Source organism: Ranitomeya imitator, chromosome 5 (genome assembly GCF_032444005.1).
Source record: "Ranitomeya imitator isolate aRanImi1 chromosome 5, aRanImi1.pri, whole genome shotgun sequence".
In the NCBI taxonomy this organism is placed as follows: domain Eukaryota; kingdom Metazoa; phylum Chordata; class Amphibia; order Anura; family Dendrobatidae; genus Ranitomeya; species Ranitomeya imitator.
Genome location: NC_091286.1, coordinates 501,191,820 through 501,210,680, shown reverse-complemented (window position 1 = coordinate 501,210,680; position 18,861 = coordinate 501,191,820).

Below are 18,861 nucleotides of genomic sequence, written 5' to 3'. Positions count from 1 at the left end.
TGCACACAGCACTTCCAGGCACCAACTGGCGGTGTTAGAGCCCAGGGACAGCAGGAGGAGCAGATTGGAGGTATTGCCGCACACACAGCTGGGGATCAGCTGACGTTACTGAACCCCAATAACAGAGGAGCGACTGTTGACTGTGCACACAGCACTTCCAGGCACCAACTGGCGGTGTTAGAGCCCAGGGACAGCAGGAGGAGCAGATTGGAGGTATTGCCGCACACACAGCTGGGGATCAGCTGACGTTACTGAACCCCAATAACAGAGGAGCGACTGTTGACTGTGCACACAGCACTTCCAGGCACCAACTGGCGGTGTTAGAGCCCAGGGACAGCAGGAGGAGCAGAGGAACAGAGTGTAGGCCGAAGCCTGATTGGAGCAAGTTGAAAGGAAACCTTTAACCCCCCCCCCAAGACGTTTGTAGCTGAAAGAGCCATCTTGTGCAGCACTAAGGATGCAAAAGGAAAAGGTTGCTCTTTTAATTATGCTCCTTGAAAACACCGAAGTAAACACTAAAAATGTGTCCCTTTATACCGTTAAACCGTTCCGGAGGTGCGAATTTCCTTCGTAATGGGACACAGCACAGCTGTCATTCCTATCCCCTTGATGCCGTGCGCTGCCTCCTCAGCGTTGTTTTAAGCTGTCACGGAGCCTGCGCTGTTCTGTTAGCCCTTGGCCATGCCCAATTAGCGCTGCCTGTCTTCTGACATAATTTGGTGTCAGGCTGTCAGTGCCTGTGCATCCACGCTGCTCCAGATCCCACCTCGCAGTCTCGTCTAACGTAATCCCACTGCGGGCCTTGGAACCATGGGCATGCACAGTGCATAACCTCGACTCTCACTCCCCTCCTTCCCTCTTCTTCAGACTGTGCGGTGTCACGGCCGTGGCATGCTAGGGATCAGCTGACGGCGCACAGTCTAAAGAAGGCGGAGGGAAATGAGCGAGAGCCCGAGGGGAAGATATGCACTGCGCATGCCCATGGATCCCAGGCCCGCAGTGTGACTCAATCAGAAGACACTGCGAGGCGGGATCTCGGGCAGCGCGGCCGCACAGGCGCAGCCAGCCTGACACCAAATTATGTCAGAAGACAGGCAGCGCAAATAGGGCATGGCCAAGGGATAACAGAACAGCGCAGGCTCCGTGACAGCTTAAAACAATGCTGAGGAGGCAGCGCATGGCACCAAGGGGGTAGGAATGACGGCTGTGCTGCGTCACATTACGAAGGAAAGTCCCAGCTCCGGGACGGTATAACAGTATCAGTGAACACAATTTATAAGTGTTAAGTTCTGCGTGTGCAAAGAGCTAAAAAAAAAGAGCTACCTTTTCCTTGTGCAGCATTACTGCTGCACAAGATGGCTCTTTCAGTAACAAACGACGGGGGGGGGGGGACAGGTTCCCTTACATTTAGGTTGTTGTGCCAGCGTGGCGGTCGCAGGACACATTGCCGGCTACACAGCTGGGGATCAGCTGACGTTACTGAAACCCAATAACACTGGGTCGTATGTTTTTACTGTGCAGCCTGCACTTCTGAGCCGCAACTGGCGGTGTTGGAGCCCAGGAATAGCAGTTCAGGTGGTAGAAAGATGAACACAGCAGGAGACCTGGATGACACCCAATTACTTAATCAGGCAGAGGAGTGGCAAATTCCTGCGAGATCCAGGCCTGGTTCATTTTCAGGAAAGTAAGCCGGTCAACGTTATCGGAGGATAGTCGCATGCGACGGTCTGTTAGTACACCACCTGCGGCACTAAAGACACGTTCCGATAAGACACTAGCCGCAGGGCAAGCCAGCACCTCCAATGCATACTGGCTTAGCTCTGGCCATGTATCCAGCTTAGAGACCCAAAACTTGAACGGGGAAGAGCCGTCTGGGAGTACAGTAAGAGGGCAAGCCATGTAGTCTGTCACCATCTGACGGAACCGTTGCCTCCTGCTGACTGGAGCCGCCGGTGATGGTGTAGACATTTGGGGCGGGCACACAAAAGTGTGCCAGAGTTGTGCCATACTGGGCTTGCCTTGGGCAGAGGCACTGCTTCTGCTCCCTCTTTGGGCAGAGCCTCCCCCACTGCCTCGACGCACTGAGCTGCTTTGTAAAGCACTAGCAGCACTCCTCTCAGTTGGACAGGAGAAGATGATGGAATTCACCAGTGTGTCGTGGTACTCCCGCAATTTACGCTCCCGGGTCAACGCAGGGATGAGGTTTTGGACGTTGTCCCGGTAGCGAGGATCGAGGAGGGTGAACACCCAATAATCAGGCATGATGAGAATGTGGTCGATGCGGCGGTAGTTTCTCAGGCACTGCAGCATGAAATCCACCATGTGCTGCAGAGTGCCAACTGGCCCAGAAACGCTGTCCCCTGCTTGAGACATGATCTCTGCCCGCTCGTCATCACCCCACCCTCGCTGTACACACTGACCACTGGACAATTGTGTCGCTCCCTCCTCTGGACGGAGCTCTTCCTCCTCCATTGACTCCTCCTCATCCTCCTCACAAATTGGCCCCTGCGTACCGCTTTGTGAGGAACCACGTGGCGCTGACTCTCCAGAAGCTGATGGAAAAGGTGACTCCTCATCCTCCACCTCTTCCACCACATCATCCCTTAACCCTTGCAAAGTTTGCTGAAGCAGGCAGATAAGGAGGACAGTCATGCTGACTAGTGCATCATCTGCACTTGCCATCCGCGTGGAATAATCAAAAGGACGCAAAACCTGGCAGACGTCCTTCATAGTGGCCCACTCTGTGGTTGTGAAGTCTGATCGGCGCTGACTGCGACTTCTTTGCGCCTGATGCAGCTGGTACTCCATAACTGCTTGCTGCTGCTCACACAACCGCTCCAACATATGTAACGTGGAATTCCACCGGGTAGGTAGGTCACATATGATGCGGTGTTCCGGAAGGCGGAATCGGCGCTGCAGAGCAGCAATGCGGGATCTGGCCAAGCTGGAACGCCGCAAGTGAGCACACTCTAGGCGGACCTTGTGCAGCAGGGCATCAAGATCCGGATAGTCCCTCAGAAAACTCTGCACAACCAAATTGAGCACATGTGCCAGACATGGGATGTGAGTGAGGTTGCCAAGGGCCAAAGCTGCCACCAGATTTCGGCCATTGTCACACACTACCATGCCTGGCTGGAGATTCGCTGGCAGTAACCACACATCGCTCTCCTGCTTGATGGCATTCCAGAGCTCCTGCGCTGTGTGGCTTCGATGCCCCAATGAAACTAGTTTCAAGACGGCCTGCTGACGTTTGGCCACGGCTGTGCTCATGTCAGTCATAGGTAAACGTTCACGGGTCCATGTGGAGGTGGACTGTGACGGATCCTGCAGAGAGGAATCAGAGGAACTGGTGTAAGAGGAGGAGTCGATGCGTACAGACTGGATTCCTGCAATCCTTGGAGTGGGCAGGACACGTCCTGCGCCACTCGCACGATCTGTACCTGGCTCAACAACATTAACCCAATGGGCAGTGAGGGAAACATATCGCCCCTGTCCATGCTGACTGGTCCACGCATCGGTGGTGAGGTGGACCTTGCTACTGACGGCATTCAGTAGCGCATGTTTTATGTTTACCTCAACATGCCTGTGCAGGGCAGGGACAGCCTGCCTGCTGAAGTAAAAGCGGCTGGGCACCTTGTACTGTGGGACTGCCAATGCCATCAAGTCACGGAAGCTGTCAGTCTCCACCAGCCTGAACGAGAGCATTTCCAGGGACAACAGTTTGGCAATGCCTGCATTCAGAGCCTGTGCTCGGGGGTGGTTGGCCGAGAATGCCCGCATTTTCTCCCATGCCTGGACTACCGATGGCTGTAGAGTAGACTGGGAGTGTGAGGATGACTGGGAAGGTGGTGCTGTGGGTGGAATTACACTAGGTCTCTGGACAACAGTGGAGGAAGAGGCAACACGAGATGAAGAGGTGGTAGCTGCCGCTGTTGGTTGGCCTACGTCTTCACTGTGTTTCTGTAACTCCACCGCGTGCCTGTTCCGCACATGTTTCCACATATTTGTGGTATTGAGGTTGCTGACACTTTTACCTCTTTTTACTTTCTGATGACACAGCTTGCATTTGACAAAACAAATGTCATCTGCAACTGTGTCAAAAAAGGACCAGGCACTGCAAGTCTTGGGAGCGCCCTTTTTGGCTTTGGAAAGAGACAGGCTCCTAACGGGTGCCAAAGTGGAGGCTACAGGCTCCGCAGTCTTCCCCCTCCCTCTCCCTCTTTGGCCCGTAAGGGGAAGCTCTTCCTCAGAGCTGCTCCCACCACCTTCCTGTTCCTCACGCCACGATGGGTCAAGGACCTCATCATCTCCACTACCCTCTGCCACCAACTGCTCCTCCTGGGTAGTCTCGGCAGCACAGTACGCATCAGAAAGCGGCACCTGAGTTTCATCATCAGATGCGTACTGCGCTGTGGTCACCGGAGGCACTGGCCCACCTGCCTCTTCAGAGTCAGAGAGATAAAGCTTTTGGGCATCACTGCACACTGCCTCTTCTTCCATTTCTCCAATGCTGCTTGGCTGGCCCCCTGTTTCCAAGCCAAGAGATTCAGAGAACAGAAGTAGAGACGGCAACTGTCCTGGGCTCTCTGACTGCCTGGCCAATTTGGCAGGTGGTGAAGAGACAGATGGCTGCTCTCCAGTGCTCTGTGCCTGAGAGGATGTGGCACTAACTGAAGTCAATGCCGAGGCGTTAGCTGCCATCCACCCGACAACGGCTTCAATTTGGTCTTCACGTAGCAGCGGTGCACGGCGCTCTCCGACAAAGCTGCATGAAGGACTGTTCCCTGCTGAAACTGAGTGACGACGAGTCACCGGCGCCCGCAGCAGGCACAGAATCACCACGTCCTCTCCCTGCTCCTCTCCCTGCTCCGCGCCCACGCCCACGTGCCTTACTCCCTGCCCTCTTCATCTTGGTTGACAGATAAAGATAAGCAGAAAAGTACTAAGGCCTTAGTGTGCTTATTCCTGAAATGCTCCTCCTAACAGGTGTAAGAAACACTAATGTTGTAAATTGTGGACTAAACTTTATTATTTTTCAAATGTGGCCTACACAAGTGTTAAGTTGTGTTTGGTGAACTTAACTTTTTTTTTGGTGCAGATCGGGCTACAGAGCTAGTTTAAATCACACGGAGACCGTGTAGACAGCCGTAAACGGCGCTGCAAGGCCAAAAAAACCTCCTCTCGGTTATCCTATATAGTGTTTTTCCACTATTTAGCTGGATACGAGTGGAAAGACACTAATAGGAATTTTTTTTTTCAAATTTTAAACAGGCTGCACTATTTGAAAAAAAGTAAAATTTTTCTCAAGGTATGAGGCAGTAACGAACCCTGAGCTGAATCCAACCGGCTATGGCTGCACACAGACTACAGGGCGAGCTGGGCTCACACGGAGACCGTGCAGACAGCCGTAAACGGCGCTGCAAGGCCAAAAAAACCTCCTCTAGGTTATCCTATATAGTGTTTTTCCACTATTTAGCTGGATACGAGTGGAAAGACACTAATAGGAATTTTAAACTGGCTGCACTATTTGAAAAAAAGGAAATTGTTTTTCAAGGTATGAGGCAGTAACGCACCCTGAGCTGAATCCAACCGGCTATGGCTGCACACAGACTACAGGGCGAGCTGCGCTCACACAGAGACCGTGCAGACAGCCGTAAACGGCGCTGCAAGGCCAAAAAACCCTCCTCTAGGTTATCCTATATAGTGTTTTTCCACTATTTAGCTGGATACGAGTGGAAAGACACTAATAGGAATTTTTGTTTTTCAAATTTTAAACAGGCTGCACTATTTGAAAAAAAGTAAAATTTTTCTCTAGGTATGAGCCAGTAACGAACCCTGAGCTGAATCCAACCGGCTATGGCTGCACACAGACTACAGGGCGAGCTGGGCTCACACGGAGACCGTGCAGACAGCCGTAAACGGCGCTGCAAGGCCAAAAAACCCTCCTCTAGGTTATCCTATATAGTGTTTTTCCACTATTTAGCTGGATACGAGTGGAAAGACACTAATAGGAATTTTTTTTTTCAAATTTTAAACAGGCTGCACTATTTGAAAAAAAGTAAAATTTTTCTCAAGGTATGAGCCAGTAACGAACCCTGAGCTGAATCCAACCGGCTATGGCTGCACACAGACTACAGGGCAAGCTGGGCTCACACAGAGACCGTGCAGACAGCCGTAAACGGCGCTGCAAGGCCCAAAAACCCCCCTCTAGGTTATCCTATGTAGTGTTTTTCCACAATAGAGCTGGAGACTGGTGGAAAAACACTAATAGGAAATTTGAGAAAAAATGTGCAGCAGGCTGCACTAAGAGCAAAAAAGGACAACTGTGTGAGGCAGTGTGAACCCCCCCTGAGCTGAATACAACCGGGTATATGGCTGCACACAGACTACAGAGTGAGCTGCACACACACACACACACACACACAGAGACCTTGCAGAACGCTGTTAAAACAGCGCTGCAAGGCAAGAGCAAGGTGAACAGTGAAGAACACACAGCGTTTTGCTAAATTAGCCTTTGGAAAGGAAAATAAAGCAATTAGCTAGCTCGACTGGCCCTCAGTTAGAACACAGCGTCCTGTCCCTAACTGAAATCACAGCAGAGTGAGCGCAAAATGGCGGCAGCGTTTTTTATAGTGCAGAGTGACATCATTTCAGCAGCCAATCCAAGCCTTGCCAGTACTTACATGCCCACCATGCTAAACAGGATGTGCCCACACTTCCAATCATTCCTCATTGGCTGCTGCGTTCAGTTTGAATTCTGGGAACTTCCGATTCCGGTATCCGATACGCGGGAAGTATCGGAATTCGGTATCGGAATTCCGATACCGCAAATATCGGCCGATACCCGATACTTGCGGTATCGTAATGCTCAACACTACCGACAAAGACTAAAAATCCAGAGCCTGTATATATAAAGGGTGTAAACCAGGCTGTATGGTCTCAGCCAGCATGGAAAGAGTCATTAATCCTCTCACCACTGAAGGAAAGGGAAATCCATTAAAATTAGGACATGAATCACACCATCTCTAAACAGAATTGCGACTCTTTACCAGTCCTGACTGTCTAACTCCAAGTCTTCCAGGGAACGTGACACCCTCGTGACAGATAACAAATGCAATAGCTTTTGGTCTTTTGATCTGCCTTTTAACTCTTTAACAGTGTCTTAGGTAATGAACTATCTCATATAATACATACTGTACAATGCTATGAAATCGTCTTTTTGAAGCCAGAATTCTACTGTAATTAATTAATTAATTTTTATTATTAAATATCTCAGAAACTAGAGCCAATCTGGCAACACCAAAGTTATATTCTTAATCAGCACCATAAACTTAATATAAAACCTGTCACGACTCTGTTGTCGGGTGTCACCAGGACCAGGGGCTCCTTCCCTGTCCCTAATTCTAGGGGAAGTCTAGCTTGCCCTGTTCCCCGGATTACTTCTGATGGTAAAGACGCCAGGGCCAAATACCTTGCCTTAGCTCCTGAATCTGCCCTCAGTCTGTACCTTTCCCCCACACGGCAAAGAGAGGAGTAATAGTCGACTATAATATACCAACCAGACTAACAAGGTAATAGGAGCAGGGATAAAGAAAAATACAAAACACACAAATATACACACATAAACAACAGAGGTAAACACTGGGGAGTGGAGGGTGGGGTTAAACCAAAGTAGGAGAAGAAAGGACATTATCACACACTCAACACCTAGCAATAGTCACAGATAAATTCATCAAACGCCTTCTCCATTAAAAACCACCAACAACTTCCAGCCATGTAGCATAAGCCACCTTTGACAATGAGTGCTAGGCAGGACCCAGTTTATATAGGGTGGGATGGGAGTTGCTAACAGTTCACAGCTGAGAGCCTTAACACAGGATAGCTTCCAGGAGTAGATTAACCCCTGCACAAGAAGTTGTACTTGAAATTTAGTACTAGTAGCTACTAACCATGCAGGATGTGCAAACTTTTTCATCTGCCCATTTTTCTTTCTGTAATACGTAAAGTGTAAAAAATTCTAATATATATTTTTTTGCCTAAATTGCCTAAAATACAAAGGAAATGTGTCATCTTTAACTTGCTTAACTGTCCACAATAACTAATTTTGACCAGGGGTGCCCAAACTTTTAAAAGCGACTGTACTTATATAGCCCCATCAAATTCCACAGCGTTGTCACCATTGGGGCTCACAATCTAAATTCCCTATTAGTATGTGGGGTGCGAAATTCTGCTGGCAGATTTTCTTTAAAAGTGCTGAAATTATTAACGCTACTCATTATAAGCACAGACTTGCTGTTTTGTCAATTATGCATTCAAAGAATATATCTATGTTGTTTATATATGTTCAAGATATGTATTTTGACCTTTCTTTTTCTGAGCTAACATACATTTGGGAGAAAGGGATTCCTATGAAACGATTAGTTGCATCCATTATGAAAAGGAGAGCAGGGGGGTCCGATTGATTATTATGGGGTCTTTCCGGGTTCCTTTTGGTGTTCTTTTTAGCCGGAAAAAAAAGATAGAGGTTTCAGATCTTCATTTGCATATCAAATGCTGATTTCTCAGTAGTGGAGAAACGGACCGGCCACGTAAAGGTGTTGCTGGACTTGTCTTGAAAGAACTGCAGAATCCCTTTAATATACTTTTTTCAGATTTTTTTTTAGATGTTTTGAGATTGTAAGATATTGGCCAACAACTTCCACGTGGCAAGTAACGGCAACTATTATTTTTTGTCACCGATCATCTTTTACAAAGCAAGAGGGTGATAATTAGGGCCTGGCACATGTTGCAGATTTAAATCTGCAGGATGTCAATTCTTTCAGCGTTTTTGCTGCAGATTTCGCTCATACTAATAAGTGAGGAAAAATCTGCAACAAAAACCGCAAGTAAAAAAGTCATCAAAAACTCATAGAAAAATGCACCTATTTTATGCTACTTTTTTGCCAAGAGATGCAGAAATGGTGCAGAAATTTCTTCTCCAAATAAGTAACGTGCACATACCCTTACGGACATACGAGATACCGCAACACTTCGCACATGTATTGTGATTAATTGTAAAGTGCTGCGAAATATGTTGGCGCCATATATTAAAAAAAAATTATTATTATGTATGTTTAATAATATTATTCTACTGTGTTTAAGGTAACTAACAAATAAGCTTTTTGCTATTATTCAATGTAAATAGGCAACTGTAAATCATACTTAAATTACAGATCTAGAAGTTTTGATAACCAGAGACTTTTTCATTCCATGATGCAATGTCTGAGTAATTGAAGTCATGAGTACAATCCGGCTGATCCCCACAAGCATAGAAAGTGCCATTTCCTGATCCATTCCTCATGCTGTTAATATGCTGGAACAGTTCAGATCACCCTGCCCTTACTATACTGGCTGCACAGTGATTGCATAGTGAGAGGTGCACTTTGTTCTGTTTTTAATTAGCTTCTCATCAATTAGAAGAACACAGCGATTCTAAAAAGGTCATTTTAACACCACTTATGCTCTATATGGAAGTTTACACTGTTTTCTCACTCTGCATACACAGATTTTAACCATAGAAGAGCGGCAAAGTAAGTAATGATGTTTGGAGTCACCGCATGCAGTACAGAGATGAAATAAAGTACCGTAGTTGCCCTTGATCCAGATATCCTACTGCTTCACTATTGCAAAAAAAATACAATTTTCAAATTTACTAGAAATGTTATGACATAAAATACTTTAGAAATCATGTTTTTGTGTTACATGTATTAAAAAATAAATTACAATTTTTTTTATATTGCAATCTTATTAAGTATTGATAATCTTGCAATTTCAACACTGGCCACTTGGGTGATTTTAGACTCATACTTCCTATTGTTTCAGGAAGACTTGTCAGAAACCCCATTATCAGCACATGCAGGATTAGAATGAAAGGTTACACGTTTATACACAGCTAATAAGACAGCAACCACCTTTCACAATAGGAGATATCACCGCTCACTCTGCTCCCTTTTCCATTACATTGACCTTTGCACATGCTCATTAGATGCTTTAAAAGATAGTGCTGCTAATGTGCATGTACATTTACTGAACAACAGGAAGTATGAGCATAGAATAGCCCCAGTGGCCAGGATGGAAATTATAAAATGTCTTATTATTTTTAACGCAAATTGTAATGTGAAAAAAAATCTTTGCCAAACATTTAAAAAAAAATACATTTTCCACAAAAATCTGATTTAAGCAATTGGTCATTTATTTCTAAAACATTCCCTTCAACTAGAAAATAGGTCTTCTCAATGAGACAACTTCCCAAACTATTTGATAGTTTTGTAACTATCTGACGGCTAAATTGGACAAATGTATAGATTGTATTTGTAGAGTTATGTGAACTGAATTCCTTTATTTATCAGAAACCCTCCTAAGGCCAGGGTCACACTTGTGAGTGCAATGCGAGAAACTCGCACGAGTCTCTCGCATCAATACCCGGCACTGCCGCCAGCACTTGGGACCGGAGCGTGCGGCTGCATGTATTTTTCTTTGTAGCTGAACGCTCCGGTTCCGAGTGCCAGTGGCAGTGCCGGGTATTGATGCGAGAGACTCGTGCGAGTTTCTTGCATTGCACTCGCATGTGTGACCCTGGCCTAATATCTGAAATTTGGCTAAAGACCCACTGCAGCATTAATTTTATAAATGTCACCATTTGTTAGATGTCAGTAATATATATTCAGTGTGTGCATTAAAATACTTACCACTTCTCATACATGCTGACTTCTGCTGTTTTCAGAGGTGCTTGGGTCCTCTCCTGAATCATGTGGTCGCTCTCCAAAACAGCGTTTCTGTCTGGACTGCAAATCACTTTCTCAATGTACGTCTTTGAGACTCAGAAGAAGGTTTTTACAGATTTATATTACGAAACAAAATGAACTGTCGGCTTTGTGACCAGGCAAGACATAACTGCAGTCACATGAAGCAGGAGAGGGACTATTGCAGCACTGGAAATAGCAGAACACAATGGCCGGTAAGTATGCTAAAGCTAGGTTTCCATAAGAGTGACTTTATTACTCATAACCAGGAAAATAATTATCAGAATAAGAAATATTTGTAGGCAAACAAGATTACTGAATGACTTGCCAAATGACATGGTCAAACAGCATAAGGGCAGTCCCACACGTCCAGATAATTCCGGTACTGGAAAAAATCGGTACCGGAATTATCCATGTCCGTGTGCCCCTGCATTTATGTGGCACATGACGTGTGCCGCCCGTGTGCCCACTGGGTACCACACGGAGCGTGCAGGAGACAACGCTAAAGTTTAGCGCTGTCCCCTGCATCGTGCTGAAACCGCGATTCATATCTTCTGTGCAGCAGCGTTTGCTGCAGAGAAGATATGAATAATCCTTTTTTTTGTGGTTTTTCGCGTATAAAATAATGGTCCATGTCCCCACCCCCTGTGCGCCCCCCCGCTGTTCTGAAAATACTCACCCAGCTCCCTCGTTCACTTGGGGCCGCTCATTTACAGTAATGAATAAGCGGCTCCACCCCTATGGAAGGTGGAGCCGCATATTCATGACTGTAATCGGCGGCCGCACGTGACCGCATACAGTAGAAGGTGCGGCCAGGAGTGGAAGCAGCGACAGCCAACGAGGGAGCTGGGTGAGTATTTTCAGAACAGCGGGGGGGGGGGGGATATGAATCGCAGTTTCAGCACCATGTGGGGGGGCAGCGCTTACTGGAGCGCTGTCTCCTGCACGGCACACGGACTGCACACGGACAACGTCCGTGTGCGGTACATGTTTTACACAGACCCATTGACTTTAATGGGTCCGTGTAATACGTGCGCTCCCACGAACACTGACATGTCTCCGTGTTTGGCACACGGAGACACGGTCCGCAAAAAATCAATGACATCTGCACAGATGCATTGATTTTAATGCGTCTACGTGTGTCAGTGGCTCCTGTACATGAGGAAACTGTCACCTCACGTACCGGAGCCACTGACGTGTGAAACCGGCCTAACATAGCATAGGGATGACAATACACATTAGACAAATGTCAATCAAACTAGCAGGATCGGTCAACCATCTAATGTGTCTTGTGGTGTCCTGTCGATGTGGGAATAAAAGGTTAGGCTTGTATAGGGATCATGCCTGTGTAAGCGGACCTTGAGAGAAAAAGGCCGGGGCCACATCTAACGTATCAAAATACCGTCCGTTTTTTAAAGGCCGAGATATGCAGAAAAGTTCCTGAACAGTGATCCGTATTCAATGCGAGGATGTGATTTTTTTTCTCCAAACATTATCCATGTGTCATCCGTATGCCATCCGTACGGCGAGATTTTATCGCCGGCTTGCAAAATGGACATAGAATGGATCAAATATTTGTAAAAACATATATACAGTCTATATATATATATATATATATATATGTATATATATATATATATATATATATATAGACTGTATATATGTTTTTACAAATATTTGATCCCATGGATCCATTCTATGTCCATTTTGCAATATGTATATACAGTGGGGCAAAAAAGTATTTAGTCAGTCAGCAATAGTGCAAGTTCCACCACTTAAAAAGATGAGAGGCGTCTGTAATTTACATCATAGGTAGACCTCAACTATGGGAGACAAACTGAGAAAAAAAAATCCAGAAAATCACATTGTCTGTTTTTTTATCATTTTTTTGCATTTTATGGTGGAAAATAAGTATTTGGTCAGAAATAAACAATCAAGATTTCTGGCTCTCACAGACCTGTAACTTCTTCTTTAAGAGTCTCCTCTTTCCTCCACTCATTACCTGTAGTAATGGCACCTGTTTAAACTTGTTATCAGTATAAAAAGACACCTGTGCACACCCTCAAACAGTCTGACTCCAAACTCCACTATGGTGAAGACCAAAGAGCTGTCAACGGACACCAGAAACAAAATTGTAGCCCTGCACCAGGCTGGGAAGTCTGAATCTGCAATAGCCAACCAGCTTGGAGTGAAGAAATCAACAGTGGGAGCAATAATTAGAAAATGGAAGACATACAAGACCACTGATAATCTCCCTCGATCTGGGGCTCCACGCAAAATCCCACCCCGTGGGGTCAGAATGATCACAAGAACGGTGAGCAAAAATCCCAGAACCACGCGGGGGGACCTAGTGAATGAACTGCAGAGAGCTGGGACCAATGTAACAAGGCCTACCATAAGTAACACACTACGCCACCATGGACTCAGATCCTGCAGTGCCAGACGTGTCCCACTGCTTAAGCCAATACATGTCTGGGCCCGTCTGAAGTTTGCTAGAGAGCATTTGGATGATCCAGAGGAGTTTTGGGAGAATGTCCTATGGTCTGATGAAACCAAACTGGAACTGTTTGGTAGAAACACAACTTGTCGTGTTTGGAGGAAAAAGAATACTGAGTTGCATCCATCAAACACCATACCTACTGTAATGCATGGTGGTGGAAACATCATGCTTTGGGGCTGTTTCTCTGCAAAGGGGCCGACTGATCCGGGTACATGAAAGAATGAATGGGGCCATGTATCGTGAGATTTTGAGTGCAAACCTCCTTCCATCAGCAAGGGCATTGAAGATGAAATGTGGCTGGGTCTTTCAACATGACAATGATCCAAAGCACACCGCCAGGGCAACGAAGGAGTGGCTTCGTAAGAAGCATTTCAAGGTCCTGGAGTGGCCTAGCCAGTCTCCAGATCTCAACCCTATAGAAGACCTTTGGAGGGAGTTGAAAGTCCGTGTTGCCAAGCGAAAAGCCAAAAACATCACTGCTCTAGAGGAGATCTGCATGGAGGAATGGGCCAACATACCAACAACAGTGTGTGGCAACCTTGTGAAGACTTACAGAAAACGTTTGACCTCTGTCATTGCCAACAAAGGATATATTACAAAGTATTGAGATGAAATTTTGTTTCTGACCAAATACTTATTTTCCACCATAATATGCAAATAAATTGTTAAAAAAACAGACACTGTAATTTTCTGGATTTTTTTTTCTCAGTTTGTCTCCCATAGTTGAGGTCTACCTATGATGTAAATTACAGACGCCTCTCATCTTTTTAAGTGGTGGAACTTGCACTATTGCTGACTGACTAAATACTTTTTTGCCCCACTGTATATATACTAGCTGAAGAGCCCGGCGTTGCCTGGGCATAGTAAATATCTGTGGTTAGTTATAGCACCTCACTTCTCTTATTTTCCCATCACGCTTCTCATTTTTCCCCTCACATCTCTCATTTTCTCCCTCATTCCTCTTATTTTCCCCTAACACTTGTCATTTCGACCTCACATCTGTCATTTTCCGATCACTCCACTATTTTCCCTCACTCCTCTCATTTTGCACTCACACCTTTTCATTATCATCTCACACCTCTCATTTTCACCTCACACATCTCATTTTCCCCTCAGTATATACATGCTTGTAATCTCCCTTATATATAGTATACACCTGTATGTCATCTCCTGTATATAGTATATACCTGTATGTCATCTCCCCTGTAAATAGTATATACCTGCTGTATGTCATCTTCTCCTGTATATTGTATATATCTATGTGTCATCTCCTCCTGTATATAGTATATACCTGTATGTCATCTCTTCTGTATATACTATATACCTGTATGTCATCTCCTCCTATATATAGTATATACCTGTATGTCATCTCCTGTATATAGTATATACCTGTATGTCATCTCCCCTGTATATAGTACATACCTGCTGTATGTCATCTCTTCCTCTATATACCTATGTGTCATCTCCTCTTTTATATAGTATATACCTGTATGTCATCTCCTCGTGTATATAGTATATACGTATGTCATCTCCTCCTGTATATAGTATATACCTGTAAGTCATCTCCTCCTGTATATAGTATATACCTGTGTGTCATCTGCTCCTGTATATAGTATATACCTGTGTGTCATCTCCTCCTGTATATAGTATATACCTGTGTGTCATCTCCCCTGTATATAGTATATACCTGTGTGTCATCTCCCTGTATATAGTATATACCTGTGTGTCATCTCTCCTGTATATAGTATGTACCTGTATGTCATCTCCCCTGTATATAGTATATAGCAGTGTGTCATCTCCTCCTGTATATAGTATATACCTGTGTGTCATCTGCTCCTGTATATAGTATATACCTGTGTGTCATCTCCTCCTGTATATAGTATATACCTGTGTGTCATCTCCCTGTATATAGTATATACCTGTGTGTCATCTCTCCTGTATATAGTATGCACCAGTATGTCAACTCCCCTGTATATAGTATATAGCAGTGTGTCATCTCCTCCTGCATATAGTATATACCTGTGTGTCATCTCCCCTGTATATAGTATATATGTGTGTGTCATCTCCTCCTGTAAATAGTATATACCTGTATGTCATCTCCTCCTGTATATAGTATATACGTGTGTCATCTTCCCTGTATATAGTATATATGTGTGTGTCATCTCCCCGGTATATAGTATATACCTGTGTGTCATCTCCTCCTGTATTAGACCTTGTTCACACGTTATTTGCTCAGTATTTTTACCTCAGTATTTGTAAGCTAAATTGGCAGCCTGATAAATCCCCAGCCAACGGGAAGCCCTTTTCCCTGGCAGTATATATTAGCTCACACATACACATAATAGACAGGTCATGTGACTGACAGCTGCCGGATTTCCTATATGGTACATTTATTGTTCTTGTAGTTTGTCTGCTTATTAATCAGATTTTTATTTTTGAAGGATAATACCAGACTTGTGTGTGTTTTAGGGCGAGTTTCATGTGTCAAGTTGTGTGTGTTGAGTTGCATGTGGCGACATGCATGTGGCGACTTTTGTGAGATGAGTTTTGTGTGGCGACATGCATGTAGCAACTTTTTGCGTCGAGTTGCATGTGACAGGTTAGTGTAGCAAGTTGTGTGCAGCAAGTTTTGCACATGGCGAGTTTTGCGCGTGGCGAGTTTTATGTGTGGTGCGATTTGAGTATGTGCAAGTTTTGTGTGAGGCAACTTTTGCATGTGTTGCAACTTTTGTGCATATGGCAATTTTTCCACGTGTGGCGAGTTTTCCATGAGGTGAGCTTTGCACGTGTGGCGAGTTTTGCGTGAGCCTAGTTTTGCACGTGGCGTGTTTTGTGCGTGGCGAATTTTGAGCGGCGACTTTTGTGTTTCGACTTTTATGTGGCGAGGTTGGTGTATGTGTGGTGAAATATGTGCTGAGGGTGGTATATGTGTTCAAGCATGTGGTAGTGTGTGCCGCATTTTGTGTGTGTGTGTTCATATTCCTGTGTGTGGTGAGTATCCCATGTCGGGGCCCCACCTTAGCAACTCTATGGTATATACTCTTTTTGGCGCCATCGCTCTCACTCTTTAAGTCCCCCTTGTTCACATCTGGTAGCTGTCAATTTGCCTCCAACACTTTTCCTTTCACTTTTTCCCCATTATGTAGATAGGGGCAAAATTGTTTGGTGAATTGGAACGCGCGGGGTTAAAATTTCGCCTCACAACATAGCCTGTGACGCTCTCGGGGTTCAGACATGTGACTGTGCAAAATTTTGTGGCTACCACCACAATCTCCCCATATAAAGGGCACAGAAAGAACTGATATAAATTATATTACCACCATAGAAAAAGTTCAGTATACTGTACAGTATAAAATTCAACAATCTTTTATTAAATTACACCAAACAGCGTTTAGGATATTATCATACAAACAAATACATCAGACAGAATATTAAATGATTGAAACCATTCAGGTCACTACTTTAACAAAAAATTGGGAAACCTTCCAACACCCACATGGCCAGACCCTATCTATGTAGTGCTCAATATATCTTACAGATGTGCCTTTTCTGGGGTGGCTGCGGGCAGATGTTTTTAGCCAAGGGGGTCAATAACCATGGGCCTTCTCTAGGCTATTAATATCTCCCCTCAGTCACTGGTTTTCCCACTCTGGCAGAGAAAATTGCGTAAGAGCCCACGCCAATTTTTTGCATGATTAAACCCTTTATTTTAATACCTAGAGCTCCCAAATTTTACACACAGACACTTCTAACATTATTAGTGAGGAACATGTAAAAATTTAATGAATATGAAATGGTTTACTGTATGCAAACCATGTCTCATATCCTGTCAGGTTTGAGAAGGAGATAGCAAAAGCCGGCAATTGAATTACCGGATTTTCTACTATCTATCTCTGTATTAAATATAAATATATACAGTACAGACCAAAATTTTGGACACACATTCTCATTTAAAGATTTTTCTGTATTTTCATGACTATGAAAATTGTACATTCACACTGAAGGCATCAAAACTATTAACACATGTGGAATTATATACTTTTACAAAAAAGTGTGAAACAACTGAAATTATGTCTTATATTCTAGGTTCTTCAAAGTAGCCACCTTTTGCTTTGATGACTGCTTTGCACACTCTTGGCATTCTCTTGATGAGCTTCAAGAGGTAGTCACCAGGAATGGTCTTCCAACAATCTTGAAGGAGTTCCCAGAGATGCTTAACACTTGTTGGTCCTTTTGCCTTCACTCTGCGGTCCAGCTCACCCCAAACCATCTCGATTGGGTTCAGGTCTGGTGACTGTGGAGGCAAGGTCATCTGGCGTAGCAACCCATTACTCTCCTTCTTGGTCACATAGCCCTTACACAGCCTGGAGGTGTGTTTGGGGTTCATTAGGGTGGGGGCTTATAATTAGGGGTTTATAAGGGGCAGCTGTTTGGGGTTCAAGTCCTTTTTGGAAGTGCATTGAACAGCAAGGTGGATTGCAGCTGAGGGGAAAAAGAAAAAAAAATCTTTAAATCTTCAGCTTAGCGAGTGTGAACAAGCTGAGTGTGACCTGAGCGTAAGTGTGAACGGCGGTAAGTGTGACTTGTGATTCAGTGACTTTGGATTCAGGGAGTTTCCAAGGGAGGAATTAATGAATTGCTGTCTGTATCTTATTAATACTTTGCATTTGTTTTTTTTGTTTTTCTATTTAACGGTTCTGTCTGGGGCAATCTGTTATGGACATGTTATGGGAAGTGGGAGCTCTACTGACAGCAACCCCTAATCCTATCACACAACTAGAAATAGCCGTGGAGCGTACCTAACACGAACTAGACGCCTCTTCACAGCCTAAGAGCTAACTAGCCCTAAAGATAGAAAATAAAGCCTACCTTGCCTCAGAGAAATTCCCCAAAGGAAAAGGCAGCCCCCCACATATATTGACTGTGAGATAAGATGAAAGTCACAAACACAGAAATGAAACAGGTTTCAGCAAAGGGAGGCCAGACTTACTAAACAGACTGAGGATAGGAAAGGTATCTTTGCGGTCAGCACAAAAAACTACAAAAGACCACGCAGAGTGTGCAAAAAGACCTCCGCACCGACTCACGGTGCGGAGGTGCCACTCTGCCTCCCAGAGCTTCCAGCTAGCAAGACAAAATCATGATAGCCAACTGGACAAGGAAACAATGAACAAATAATTAACTAGCAGGGACTTAGCTTCTGCTGGAGTAGCCAGGTCACCAGAAAGATCCAAGAGCGAACTGAACCAGTACAAGAACATTGACAGCTGGCATGGAGTAACGATCTGAGTGGAGTTAAATAGAACAGCCAGCCAAAGAATAAACTACGTCACCTGTGGAAGGAACCTCAGAAGCAGCAGCTCCACTCACAGCCACCAGAGGGAGTCCATGGACAGAACTCACCGAAGTACCATTCATGACCACAGGAGGGAGGGGAGTTCGAAAACAGAATTCACAACAGTACCGCCCCCTTGAGGAGGGGTCACCGAACCCTCACCAGAGCCCCCAGGCCGATCAGGACGAGCCAAATGAAAGGCACGAACTAGATCGGCAGCATGAACATCAGAGGCAAAAACCCAG